We start from the raw sequence: 15,270 nt of genomic DNA on the forward strand, positions 1-15,270 counted from the left end.
ATTCGTTTATGCAGTGTAGCCGTGTCTAGGTGGCATGCCAACTAAGCATCCACGTGGATTATGAACACGTTTCCACGCGGGCTAAGATTTGTATTTTTGGGTCATTTGCCTATACAGCAAGCTGCAATATATATAGAACATGTACCTTCCCTTTCAAGACTTTATTCTGTCGTTTTAATTTTTCTGGTAAACTTTAAAGGTTGAAACACTTGTAAAGAGGAAATTGTTTGTGACGAAGAGACTGCGTTATGAAAGTGAAGTCAGTAATGATGATGATTTTTTTTATTTATATGTACTTTTTATTGGATTTTGATAAAGGTAGTGACGTGCACAAAACATACCGTATTTATAGCAGGGTTCGAGAAAGGGCCGCACCCCAATAAAGTATATATAATGTAGGCAGATTATTCTGATGCAAATATCAATTGTTAATTCCACGGTTCGAACTCGACTCGTGACCTACAGGTCTCTTGAAACAAATTTTATTATTGCTCTAGCTCCTTTTAATGGATTTTGATTGCTTACTAAAATCCACCCAGCAAAGCTAGAGAGAGGGGGAAGAGAGAATATTCTATTTCCACTAGGATGGAGGTCGTAGTGCTCATCATATTTGATGGATGACATGTAAAGTGAATTACCCCAAAAGTAGGTTCAATGCAGCCAAGCTTATGGTTTTGCACATTCTTCAAGTAACACAACACACTTCTTAGCGTGCCAACTTGAGTTGAAACGAGTCCAGAGTTGGCTCTTACCTTTATATAAGCAAATGGTTTCCTCACCAATCATACACACCACAAAACCATCAATCTTCATATCTTATCAAAGAGCTAGGTACGACACACAATATCTCATATTTCAATATTTCTATAGTCCAATTAAGAAGAAAGATACAATGTCTTGCATTTTCAAGATTATTGGGTTTGAGAAGAGAAAGTCGTCGTGTTTAGATGGGGATGATGGGGATGATTATGCTCCATTAGCATATTTAGAGGGAGGTGGCGACGACGATGATGGAGACTATGACTATGCTCCTGCAGCGTCGTTGGAAGGAGATGATGATGATGATCGAGATTATGATTATGCTCCAGCTGCATGAGATTAATTCAACGGAGGTTCTTAGCTATGGCGAATCTAGAGTAGACGCAGCGTAGTTGGCCAAACTTACAACAGCTAATTAATACATGGTTAAGAAGTAGGAACCTTGATTTTAGTTAATCCTAATTTTTTTCCTTAGAAATATATAGGTTTATATATATACTAGTTACTTTTTGCGGCTGAGGTGTGCACTACTATGAGATCACTAGCTTAGTAGATGTACCTTCTTTTTTGACATATTAATTTGGACTTTATGTTAAGCGGGAAAAGAATAGTTAATTGTTATTTTAATTATGTGTATTCATAAGTGAAATATAATTAACTGTTGGCTTGTGATGCACAGATTTTTCTATATAGAGTTGGCTCTCGAATTATAGCTCAACGACCTTCGTCTCACCATAACTCAAGATTATGTTTGTGTTTTAATCTTTCCTAGTAGATTATGTGTATTCATGTTTATCATTTATTAGCAGCAGAATATTTTAGCTAAATAATTCAATCCCTCATCTTATTAATAACCACTACAAGATATATGATTTTTTCTGTCGATCTTTTGTTGTGACTAATTAAGTCGCAATAAAAGGGCTTTGTGAAACTTATTTGCGGCGTATTTTTTTATTTTTTGTGGAGAGTTTAGTCGCCACAAAATATATATTTTTGGTGTCTCGACCCCGAGCAATCATCCCAAAAAAACATTCATTATCAGAAGTACTTGCAGCAATCCAAGATCGCCACTAAATTTAATTAGTGAGACTTCTGAATTCTGATCTTTTGTACCTACTTTCGTCGCAAAAAAAATCCAGTTTCTTTTAGTGAACATGTGACACTAAATAAACCAACATTATAAGATGCTGTAAGAATAATTTTTTTGCCTTTTGTTTTACCCAAAAGCTCTGCCTCTTTGGAATAAATCTAAAGAATATTCAGTTTTAGTTCCAATTTCAAGCGAATGTAAAGATGTCTTGACTGATCATAAAGCTGCACTCAAATATTATCATGCTCGCAATCATATGCTTGAAAATTCATGGAAAGGAACAATGTCGACATGTCCACAACATTCCGCAGTGTAACCCTATCAAGGTGGCATGTAAGCAAAGGTGGATTCAAGATTTGAAAGTTATGGGTTCATATAGTAATATTAATTAAGTTAATATACAATAATAATCGAATTTATAAGCAAATATTCATAGATGGTGAATTTCTTGATGCATTTATGGAGTTGAGATAGAAACTACTGGTTTCACGTGAACCATAGTAACACTATATAGCTCCTCCTTTGCAATAAGTTTCCACAACTCTTCACCATCAAGAAGGTACTTTTGAAGCTTCGAATTCGTATAAGAGTGTCCATAGTTGAGTTCAGTCATTATGGTGAACTCACGAACGTCGAAGCGAACTGGTAATCTTTTGTAATCAAACCATAACTCATGGGTTTTCTCACACAATACTCTACAGAGTAGAAGGCCATGTACTATAGACGCTTGAAATAGTGGCCTCTCAGGTAAATCCAAAAAGTGTCCGAAAGGACTACTCCTAAACTTGTTTTCGAGGCCCTCATCCTGCAATAACTTTCGGAACTCACCCATACCTGCTAATCCTAATGAGGATCTCACAGTGATCTTCTTGTTGAAAGTCTCATTATCATCTAAAAATGCCTTACACTTTAAGGGTGGAAGTTTCGACCGAACCTTTAAGATTTCAACCTCGCACTGTCAAACTCATCCTCAGGTATCTTATCATGTACATGATTTAAAGGTGTTGATTAATTAAATGCACAAAAATAATTAATTTAATAATTAAAAAGATCTATTTACAGTCATGTTTAGTGAAACATCCTAGGAATATTTTAAACATCAGACATATACTTTTAAACATCCAGATAGATATTTTAAACTTCCAGAAAGATGTTTCAAACATATTAAGCTTACATAAACAGATTGGGAAGGTGCATTATCATTCTTTCTCAATATTTGTCTCCTCTTTTGATTCTTTTTCATCAACATTTATCTTTTCTTCTCTTACTTTCCTTGTTTCAACTCTTCTTCTTCCTTTTATGTTTCCTTCTCTTTCTTTCTCTTTCTTTCTCTTCTTTTTCTTTCTCTGTTTCCCCTTCTCTAGCATTCCCTCCTAGTACATTCCTTGTTTCCTCTTCATTCTCTTTTTCAATTTCCTCTTCATTCTCTCTTTTTCTTCTTCTCCAGCATTCCCTCCTCCTACTACTTGAAGGGACTTGGCTTCCACTTCAGCTACAATTGATTTTTGTAGCTCATCCTTCTGAGATGTCGTAATTCTTTTGCTAGATTTTTTGGAAAGAGATTTATCTCTTCTTCTTCCACCCGTCTACACACGTCCCTTTTCCATTTTATCTGCACACATAAACAAGTAGCGACCATCAATAAAATAAATAAATAATTTATTTCTAACACATAAAAAAATAAAACTATAAATGTTCAAGTATTCTTTGGTGAAATATCTCAATGAGACGTTTGAAGCCTCATATAAGATGTTTCAAATATCTCAACAAGATATTTATAATATCTCAGTAAGATATTTCAAACATCTTACTGAGATATTTCAAACATCTCTAAAGGTACTGCATTGAATTACCTGGAAGTTGATCATACAAGATTAAGCTTAAGAGACAAAATTAATTTTTTAATCTACAAATGCTAAGAAAAATATAGTAATTTAAGTTTCTAACTAGTTAGATGGAGTTTGAAAGCAAGCTAGCAATGTTCATATTATAGTTCTCCAAATTTCTTTATATATACGTCTCTATCAATGATTTTCTTAATCGCTAAAATAATCAACCATCTCATTGTGATAATCAGGTATCTTTTGGTGAAACATCTCATGGATTGTTAAACATCCTTACAGATATTTCAAACATCTTATATGAAATTTCAAACATCTTAATGAGATATTTCAAATACTCAGTTCAAAATATCATTAACCAAACCCAGATAAACATTGCAATAACTTCATAATATATAACAACAACAATAACAACACGAATATTTAACAATATCTTAAGATGTTTCAAACACTCAACTCACATGTTTGAAACATCTGGGCAAAAAAGCGTTCCACAAACTCAAAATAGAGCAATATAGCCGTTTCAACGTCACAACAACTAATTTTATAGACATGTGGACCAACCACATCAATGTCTACAATTAAACAACATAAAAATACCAAATTTTAGGTCAAAAAATCAACTATACAATAACTCTAGAATTTAGGCAAAAAGAAACGAAGCTAATATGGCTGATGTTAATCATAACATATGGAAGATTGATTCTGGCTCTACGATCCAGATTAAAAATTCCTTGTAGGAATTAAGAAATCTGCGGAAGCCAGTGGGAGCTGAGCGAAGCATCTGTTTTGGAAACAAGATGCAGTCGCATGTGAAGGCTATTGGGACATGTGTTTTAGTTCTTAGTAGTGGTTTCATGTTGAAATTAGAAAAGACCTTTTATGTTCCTAAATTTTCTAGGAATTTAATTTCAGTTTCAAGACTTGTACCCTTTGGTTATTCCTTCAACTTTTCAGAAAGTTATATCAATCTACTTTATAAATATAAAGTTGTCGGTAATGGTACATTGTCTGATGGTCTTTTCTTTCTTAATTTACAAAATGATGTCACTCATAATGTTATGCATGTTCAAGCTGGTACTAAAAGATGTGTTATGAATGGAGATTCCTCTACTTTGTGGAACCAAAGATTAGGACACATCTCCATAGATAGAATTAAGAGATTAGTGAATAATGGAGTACTCAGTACTCTAGATTTTACTAATTTTGGTACTTGTGTGGACTGCATTAAAGGCAAGTAGATCAACAAGTCAAAGAAAGGTGCCAAGAGGAGTTCAACCATATTAGAAATCATACATACTGATATATATTGTCCAAACCTGGAGGCATATGGTCAAAAATACTTTATCAACTTATTGATGATTACTCACGGTACATGTATCTCTACATGCTTCATAATAAGAGCGAAGCATTAGAAGCTTTTAAAGTTTTCAAGGCTGATGTGTAGAAACAATACAGAAAGCAAATTAAGATTGTGAGATCTGATAGAGGTTATGGTAGATATACTGAGTATGGACAAGCACAAGGTCCCTTTGCTAAGTTTCTTCAAGAAAATGGGACTGTTCCCCAATATACTATGCCTGGATCTCCAGACCAAAATGGTGTAGCGGAAAGAAAAAACCAAACTTTAATTGACATAGTGTGAGGTATGTTGAGTAGCTATAGACTACCTAAGTCCTTATGGATTGAAGCTCTTAAAACGGCAGTGTATATATTAAATCGAGTTCCAACCAAGGTTGTCCAAAATACACCTTTTGAGTTATTAAAAGGTTGGAAACTGAGTTTACGACATATACGCATATGGGGATGCCCGTCTAAAATTAGAGTATATAACCCACAAGAAAAAAAACTAGATCAAAGGACCATTAGTGGGTATTTTATTGGATATGCCGAAAGGTCTAAGGGATATAGATTTTATTGTCCATCTCATAGCACTAGAATTATGGAATCAAGAAATACAAAATTTCTTGAAAATGACCTGATCAGTGGGAGTGATCAATTTCAGAATATAGTATCTATAAACAATCAACCTTCCACTTCAGGTGAAAGACTGGTTATTATGCACAACACTTCTCAAGTACAAATGGGTGTTGAGCAACCAGTCATTGAGTTTCCACAAGCTTATGAGAATATTCTAGTAGATCAAGTTGTTCAAGAAATTTATGAAATTATAGAACAACCAGTTGAACAACATAATCCTCAGGAAAGTGTTGATACAACATTAAGAAGATCTACTAGAGAAAGAAAATCAACAATTTTTAATGACTATGTTGTGTATCTACAAGAATCTGACATTGGAGACGAAAATGATCCGCAGTATTTTTCATAAGCTATGAGCTGTAAAGAATCAGAATTGTGGTACAATGCCATGAAAGAAGATGTGAACTCCAAGAGTAACGAGGTATGAGATCTTGTCGAGTTGACTGATGGTGTAAAAGCCATTGGATATAAATGGGTCTTCAAAACTAAAAGAGACTCATTGGGCAACATAGAAAGATATAAGGCAAGACTCGTTGCTAATGGATTCACTCAAGAAGAAGGAATCAATTATATAGAGACTTTTCTCTTGTATCTATGAAAGATTCCTTGCGCATCATGTTGGCATTAGTAGCCCATTTTGACTTAGAATTGCAACAAATGGATGTGAAAACCGCATTTCTCAATGGTGATGTAGAGGAAGAGGTTTATATGAAGTAACCTGAAGGATTCCCCTCTAGTATTGGTGAGCACTTGGTATGAAAGATAAATAAATCTATATATGGATTAAAACAAGCATCCCGTCAATGGTATTTAAAGTTTCATGATGTTATCTTATCATTTGGCTTTGTTGAGAACATTATGGATCAATGTATATGCCAAAAGATCAGTGGGAGTAAAATTTATTTTCTAATTGTATTTGTGGGTGATATCCTTCTTGCAGTCAATTGATCTCGTCCAATTTCACACCTCAATTCAAGGTAATGAAATGGCCGAATGCTATGATAGTACCCAATAAGAGTCGGGGTCGATTTCCACAGGGAGCTATATATGAGAGTTAGGAGTATATATATTGTAGTATGTGAATTTGACTATCTCAATTTATACTTCCACAAATTGAAGTTATTTTTAAGTCTAATTTAAAACTAAGAAATTATTTTTGTTGTTTTTCAAGTTTTGTAAAAAGCCTAGGGCTATGACCACCGCCTAGGTATTTTTCTAATGGAATATAAACCTTAATGCTTATTTTATTGATCGGGTGTATTATAGTAATCAACACTTAATTACCACTCAATACCTCTCGGTCAAAGATTGATTTTGTCCAATTTGACTTTCTCAAGTCCAAATGGGTATTGTACAAAACAGTTGATAAAAGCTCAAGTCGGGTTATTACTATCTCTAAGTTGAACCCTTTAATTGGGATTATCAATCTCTCTATTGACCCAATTTCTTGTTAGCCAAGTTTTCCTAGACTAAGTCTCTCTTTTTCAAGTAGAGACCAAGTCAAATAGGCATGAACCAATATTTGCAATCGTTAATTCCACAAATTAAAACATGAACAAGGCTCAATAATAAATACCTAACTATAAACACGCATTAAATTAAACATCCATAAGGTTTACATACTAGGGTTGGGTCACAACCCTAGTGAAAATCTAGCTACTCAAGCTTGAAATTGAAGAAAAAGAAGATGAAATGATAATTAAACTCATATTACAAGATTAAAATGATAAAATCTATGTTAAAATAGCTCAAAATATAAAAAACTACTAAAAGAAGTAAAGAGAAACGACTATTGTAGCTGCTGATGTCAAAAGTTAACTAAAGATTGTGAAACTCATCTATTTATACAAGGCTGAAAATTTGGACAAAAATGCACTTTGGGAGGTTCTGCCGCCGCACAATTCCATGTGCGGTCCACAAATTTCTTCAACTGGTCAGGACTGGGAGTCTGCGGCCTTATAATTCTGATCTGCGGCCGCAAGGCACTCTTTCTGTGGTCCACACTTTTGTAACTATAACCGCATCTTGCTCTTCTGCGGTCCGCACTTTTACATCTGCGGCCGCATAATTTCTTTGCGGTCTGGACTTTTGATGGACTTGGAATGCACATTCTCTGAACTTTTCTCTGGCTCAGCTTTTGCAGCCACACTTTGCACCAAACTTTGCTAGCTTTTCCTTCATCATCTGTGACCGCAGATGATATTCTACGGTCCGCACTTTTGAGCTTCTGTGCCTTTTATGTACTTGAGTTAAATTACTCCTTTTTGAGTTGGATTTCATCTCTGGAGTTTATCTTCCAATATTCCTGCAATTTAGCATATTTTATATATTTTCGGGAACACAATTAAACGCTCTTGGACTAAAACAAAAGCTAAAAGGCGCTAATAAGTAGTCAAAATCCCCAATTATCAACTCTTCTAAAATTAAGTTTTTGCTTGTCCTCAAGCAAATAAATTAGTTCCCACCTCCGCAAGTTAAGAGCCATTCCAACTAATCAAAAGTGAGTCAATCACACATCAATTGGGACCAACAATTACCCACACCACTTATGAATTATCAACAAGGGAACAAGTTAAACGTTTATGCACAAATAGTTCTAATATGACACTTGAGCATCAAGAGTTGACTTTACTCATCGAGGAAGCTCGCTCTTTCATGTAGGTCACTGTGGATCCCAAACTCCTCCTCCTCTACTCTCTGTTTGCCTTTCTCGCTTAAGAATTTTAGCACTCAATCCATAGATTTGCGAAAAGTTCACTCATCTCTCTCAAAAGAATGTCGCAAGTACGGCTTTAAGTACCATAGGCTTGCCCCTCATGTAAATCGTCACTAATGAAAGCTCACTCGGCTCGAAATCACATAGGGCTTTTTTGGAATGCAATGAAGGCTTATGGACTAAGGTTAGATATGCTATGATAGAGCGGGTTCATCTTTCCTTAAGCACTCCATTTTCTGTTCTCGACTCGTGCTTTGCCATTTCTTTGCGACATTTTCTTTTCCTTGGGGGGGGATTAGAGAGACTTAACATCACTCTTTCTTGATCATGATATTCATCTTCTCCCTCTTTGATTTCTCCATGCTTTGCATCATTTCTTTGCATTTTACTTTTCTTGCCCTTCCTTCTCTTCATTTCTTTTCTCTTTTTATGCCTTGATACCTCTTTCAAGTTCCTCGTCTCTCCCACAAACTTATATTTTTAGCCAATTATTTCACAAGAGTGTTAAGGAAAGCTTGGGTGCCAAGAGAGGGTTACGACAAAACAGGTAAAGGCATATAACATGGTTATCAAATGAGAAATGTTCGAGGCTCAAATGGGTTAAGTAGGGATAACAACATTGGTGGGCAATGTAAAACTTCAAACGGGTCAAGGAGAGCCTACAATCATTTCTCAAGCCAAGCAAAACTTAAGATTTCGCCTTGAAACACATTCGGGGCAAGTTCTAGACCATTCGCACGGGTACTTGGACTTTCAACAAAAACATCTCACCTCTCACACAGCTGCATTGTTAAAGAGAATAGATTCAAGGGCCCACAATAACCATATTCAAGATTGAAAATCACTATGGTTCGATTAAATCACCCGATCATTGCCTAAGTCAACATAAGACTCACAAGGTCACTAACTAGAGCTATTTCTTTTCAAAAACCTTATTTTTAACCATAATCACGTAGTTAAGTGTGTTGGTACCAAGTGAAGCATGTTTGACTCTTCGAGCATGACTCAATTAGGTCTTTTTATTCATTACTACTACTATTGTTACCTAAATACCAAAAACGGACTCAATCCCTTAAGAAGGTTGTCACGCCATCCATCGTTGGGAAGAGTCACCCGGTTCACGCAAAAACTACCTTTGGAAAGAACCATGGAATTAAGAAAATCAAAGGCTTATTATCTACTAAAACATGAAAAAAAGCTATTAAATCAAAAAGAAGCTACTAATTCAAAAAGAATCTACTTAGTTAAACACTAACTAATAAGAAAACAAACATAAAAGAAGCTACAAAACAAAAACTATTGAAAGCATAACGAATATACATAATGAGAGTAGAGAGAATATATACATAATGAGAAAGAAGATGAAAATAGTATTAAGCTAATTACATGCCAAATGTCTCAAGATCATCAAAATATATCAAATAAACTGCACCCCCCCCCACCCTACCCACCCGAATAAAAATAAGCATTGTCCCCAATGCTTAACAAAATAAGAGTAAAGGAAAGGTTAGGGTGAAGAAAACTCCCTATGGCTCTGTGTCCATCTTTGTGTCTCCAGCAGTGGCACCGACCTTGACCTCATCCAATTGGATCTCATCATCCTCAACTCCAGGAGTGGCTGGGTTGCTGAACATCTGACATACTGCCTCGGCAATGTCAGTAACAGTGTCTGGCTCTTCAGACCGGCCAGCTAGTGTTGTAGGTGTTGTAGGATCTAGGCCTGGGTGGTGCGGGTCAATCAGCATATCAAATGGAATGTCACCTGCTGCCGCTAACGTAGTAACCTGGCTCCGAAGCTCGTCCACTGACTTCTTAGAGGCATGTCATTTTCTCATCTTCTTTACCTCTTTACCCAACTCTTCGATCACTGCCCCATGCTGCACTAAAGTGGCCATAATTATGTTCTGATTTTCCAAGAGCTTCTTCAAAGTTTCTTTAACTGTGGGGGGAATCTGGTGTGCCGAAATGGATGACTGTGCTGCAACATGACTGGATATGTCAGACAGCTTTGCAGTAGCTATCTGCATCCAGTTATTGAGGCTCGCCAGTGTCTGGGAGACTCGTGAGTAGTAAGTGGAGCAGTGGGCATAGGCACCTGCTTCAAAGTTGAGGTGGAAGGCACTGACGCTGACGGTGGGGGCATGACTGCTGCATTGGCTGAAGTCTCTGCTGAAGTGGAGGGCATGTCGGCTGTCTCTGTAGCTACCACTGATGGCTCATCAGACTGGACTATGGTGGTAGTCAGCTGACCCTTTCTCTTAGGGGTCTGTGCATCCATCAGAGAATACCATAAGAAAGGCTTCTTAGCTCGAACCTTCGTATCAAAATCTCTCGGCTCCACCTGTGCATCCGTAAGGTACTCAGTGATGGTGTTGGGATACGGGTAGGAGGTATCAGCTTGCTTGGTGTCACGACCCAAACTAACCCCTGTCGTGATGGCACCTATCGTGGAACTAGGCAAGCCGACTCATTTCCAAAACAAACCGATATTTTTCATTCCAAAGATAATTTCAATGTTATTTAACATAAAAACCTTCATAAAGGAGTTCCCAATCAAAAATAAAAGTGCGGAAGGAAAAGCCCGACATCGAGGTGTCACTAGTCATGAGCATCTACTACAATCTGTCTAACAATATCAAGGCTAACTCAGTCTGGAAAATAGCTAAATACAACTAGAGGAAGACAAGAGGGAGAAGAGAAGGGGCTGCGATCGCCAAACAACTACCTTGCTATCTCTAAGAAAATCTGCAACCAAAATAATTAATAACCGCTACCGTGTCCAGCTACACCTGAATCTGCACACAAGGTGCAGGGAGTAACGTGAGTACGCCAACTCAGTAAGTAACAACAATAAATAAAGACTGAGCAGCAGTGACGAGCAATAAAACATATAACGTTCATATCATGAAATCTGAGTAAAGTACAACATGCTTTAAAAATCAATGTTTGAATCAAATCATCTTGTTTAAACCCGGTTTCAGTAAAAATCATTTAAAGATATTTTTCCAACAGTTTTTTTCTTCAAACAAAGGCTCAATGCAAAGGTGAGAAAAATGATGAAATCATAAACAACCCCTCGGGCAAAACATAACTCATATACAGCCCCTCGGGCAAACCTCACAGTCAGTCTTGCCACTCGGGCATACCTCACAATCATTCTTGCCACTCGGGAATACCTCACAGTAACTCATGCCTCCCAGTCACTCAGCACTCGGCACTCGCACTCAGTAGGTACCTGCGCTCACTGGGGGTGTGTACAGACTCCGGAGGGGCTCCTTCAGCCCAAGCGCTATAATCTGCACGGACAACTCACGTGCGATAATAATAAAGTATGTTGCAGGCGGGCAGCCCCGATCCACACTCATCCTCACAAATCAGGACCTCGGCCTCACTCAGTCATAAGTATGCTGCAGGCGGGCATCCCCGATCCACACTCATCCTCACAAATCAAGCCACTCGGGCATTTCAGTAAAACAGGGCATTCGGCCCAAAACATTTATATGCATCAAAATAGAGTCATAAACTGAGTTATGCGGTAAACAAGCATAAACATGACTAAGTATAGATTTTCAATCGAAAATAATGAGAGGATGGTAAGAAACAGCCCCTAAGGGTCCAAACAGCATTGGCACAAGGCCCAAACATGGCATTCGGCCTAATTTACAGAAAAATCTTTCTAAAACATATAAGTATCAATGGTTTCAACAAAGTATGCAACTTTACAGTTGCTACGGGACGGACCAAGTCACAAATCCCCAACAGTGCACGCCCACACGCCCGTCACCTAGCATGTGCGTCACTTCAAAATAATAGAATGATACGAAATCCGGGGTTTCATACCCTCAGGACTAGATTTACAATCATTACTTACCTCAATACGAGCAATTCGTTATTCCAATAAGCCTTTTCCTCGCGATTCAGCCTCCAAATGCCTCGAATCTTAGTGAAAATAATTCGATACAATTAACATGAGGTGTAGGAATCAATTCCATATGAAAATGCTAAATTTCACAAATAAATCCGAAATTAACTCAAAAATCAATAGTGGGGCCCACGTCTCAGAACCCAACAAAAGTTACATAATATGAACGCTCATTCAACCACGAGTCCAACCATACAAATTTTTCTAAATTCCCACTCTGATTTCGGCCTTCAAACCCTCAAATCAATTTTTGAAACATTTCTATTCTGATCCCCCAAATCATGAAATAAGTGCTGGAAATAATGTTAGATTCATAAATAATGGACCAAATCAAGTTAAGATCACTTATCCCAGTCCAATTTGTGAAGTTCGCCTCTGAAAATCGCCCAAACCGAGCTCCCCAACTATTTTTATGTCAAAAATGGCCAAAAGACCCGTTTATAGTGCCTCTGACGTTTTCGAGCATCACCGGTAGCGTGGGGCGCTTCTTGTGGCGCTATTTCCAGTACCCTTAAATATCCCAGCGCCAGGGCTAGCGCCCCACGCTACCCTGGGTGCTCGCGGCGACAAAACATCTTTTTCGATACGGAAATGGGGATAACCCTCTCATACGATGTCCGAATTCGACGATTCTTTTTGGCATGGCTCCGAAATTTCAATATGAATCTAATTATTCAATAAAATATTAATTTGGAACTAAATTTCTTAATGTGATACCACTTATTCTCGAAGAAACGACGTCCGAACATTCTACATTCGATGCCGAAATACCTGCAACCCAAAACCGATGTTTCACACAAGTCTAAGTACATCATACGGAGCTACTCATGCCCTCAAACAACCAAACGAAGTGCAAATGTTCAAAACGACCGGTCGGGTCGTTACATCCTCCCCCACTTAAACATACGTTCGTCCTCGAACGTGCCCAAAGTTATTTTAAAAGCCATCAAATAGATGTGTAACTTCCCCATGCACAAAAGCGGGGTGATCCCACGTCACCCTATCCCATACAGGTCCGATAGCACAGCACAACCAAAATTTCTCAATTCAACCTAGCCCACAAGCCTTCGAATCAAATTTCCAACATCCGAAATTTCCTATAAGATGAGATGTTTGCATCTACATACCGTATAAGTCTTAACACTCTCTACCAAAAGCCGTAACCATAACTCAAATACTCAAATTCAATACCGCATAGCTCGAATGCTCAAAGAAATGATTTCTAATCACAGTATCGACTCAAATCAACCTAGTGCCGGTAATAACCTCATATTAGACAATACCTATTTTTCAAAACCTTCGTACACTGCTGATGATAAAAGAAACATACCAAATTCATAGCCATTCATTAGACCAACATGTCATGGAGCTCTCATTCCTTCTACAAGAACTATAGCCAATTTCAAAGCCGACTTCCGATATTATCCTCCCAATTATACCACAATCAAATCTGATAGCATCCATTCTAGGCCCAATGACCTCGTCTCATCCCACACGACCACTCTAGTTATATGACACATCACTACAACATTCCAAGTGTACCCAATCATAACAATGACCCAAACAGGAGAACCGTTCCGCAAGCTCGACGGGTACCACCCCGACGCAATACTAAGAACCCATCACACACCGCAGAACCCTAACACACAAATCTTACACAAAGGATCATATTTCCACATAACTCTGCTGCAATGCGTGACCCTATCCAAATACTGGTCCATATGAAACACCTCAAGCCACCCTGCTAAAATCAATAACCCTGCGCAATTCGACATCAAGTACCCAAAGTGCATTACCATAACCATGGAGAAGCAAACAACACCATGCCACACAAAACCTGAAAGAACATGACCAATATGCCATCAACCAAGCAATATCTGATACTATTATCGCTCAAATTCCGCTATAAGGCCACAATAGAACCGCACCATATGTGTATATAACCAACGAATCACAACTCCTCGTAGCATAGAAGAGTAACTCACAGATCATTCAAGAACACGAATAAGGTTCACATCAACTGAATGGCACATCCTTCAACAATAGTAGTATGGAGTAAATCAATTCGGCTCGGTGTAGAATACACATCCTAATTGGGCCTACCAATGGGCCCCAAATCAACTATGGTCAGCCACCAATAGATAAACAACCTCCGAAAGTCCACAATGATGGAATCATAATACCTTCTATCATCTGGCTAGCTCCGACCACAACTTCACAGTCCACAACCATGAAACAATCTGTTCCTGAGAACTCCTAATCTCCAATTCCATAGAACACATGAATCACCATATTTGATTCCACCTCCACCGCCCGAATGCCTAACACCTCTCTCATACACAATCATCCCACGAGAAATACTTAAAAACATTTCTTCGGTTCCACCTCGCAAAAATTTGAATATCAACAATCGATCAACCAGGAGAGTGTCACAATACCAGCGAAGTACCCATAAATCAAAACACACTGCCTCTTCTGAAATGTACACTCTCATCAAGCTATACCAGATAGTAATATCATTTACCTAGACATCAGAAACTGTCCATGCTGCCTAAGAATTTATGTCATTCCTTTCAAAACTGAACTGTGACCTTGTACATGTAAATCATATTCCCGCATAACACCACATCTAATATGCCATCATGTGACAAGCATAAGAATTCCATTATCAACTCCGAGTTACTAGCAAATTACATACCTTATTAGTCAGAAACCTCTTTCTTGCTTCTTTCAAGGAGGAAATCATAACACACAACACGTTCCCTACATCGGAAGAAAATATCTGGTTCAAACCATGGTAGAAACCATCATGAACACTTTGAAATCCATTTGCACATAACCAAGCTAGCTGAACTAAATTCCTCTAACTCTACCAAGCCACATAAGTTTCCAAATTCGAGAGCAATACCACAAAACCCCACGTCATAAGTACCCAAAGAACCGATCATACCCATTACTGTGC

General features: G+C 37.8%; 1 long non-coding RNA gene across 1 annotated transcript in view; it reads left to right on the forward strand.

The window, feature by feature from the left end:
* Nucleotides 1-561: 561 nt before the first annotated feature.
* LOC138893264 (uncharacterized) overlaps nucleotides 562-15,270 on the forward strand; it is a 47,654-nt gene continuing 32,945 nt past the window's right edge. Inside the window, exon 1 of the long non-coding RNA XR_011408317.1 lies at nucleotides 562-933. This is a non-coding gene — a long non-coding RNA (uncharacterized lncRNA). The remainder of the gene's footprint in view (nucleotides 934-15,270) is intronic.

This window comes from Nicotiana tomentosiformis, chromosome 6 (genome assembly GCF_000390325.3).
Source record: "Nicotiana tomentosiformis chromosome 6, ASM39032v3, whole genome shotgun sequence".
NCBI classification, from domain to species: Eukaryota; Viridiplantae; Streptophyta; class Magnoliopsida; order Solanales; family Solanaceae; genus Nicotiana; species Nicotiana tomentosiformis.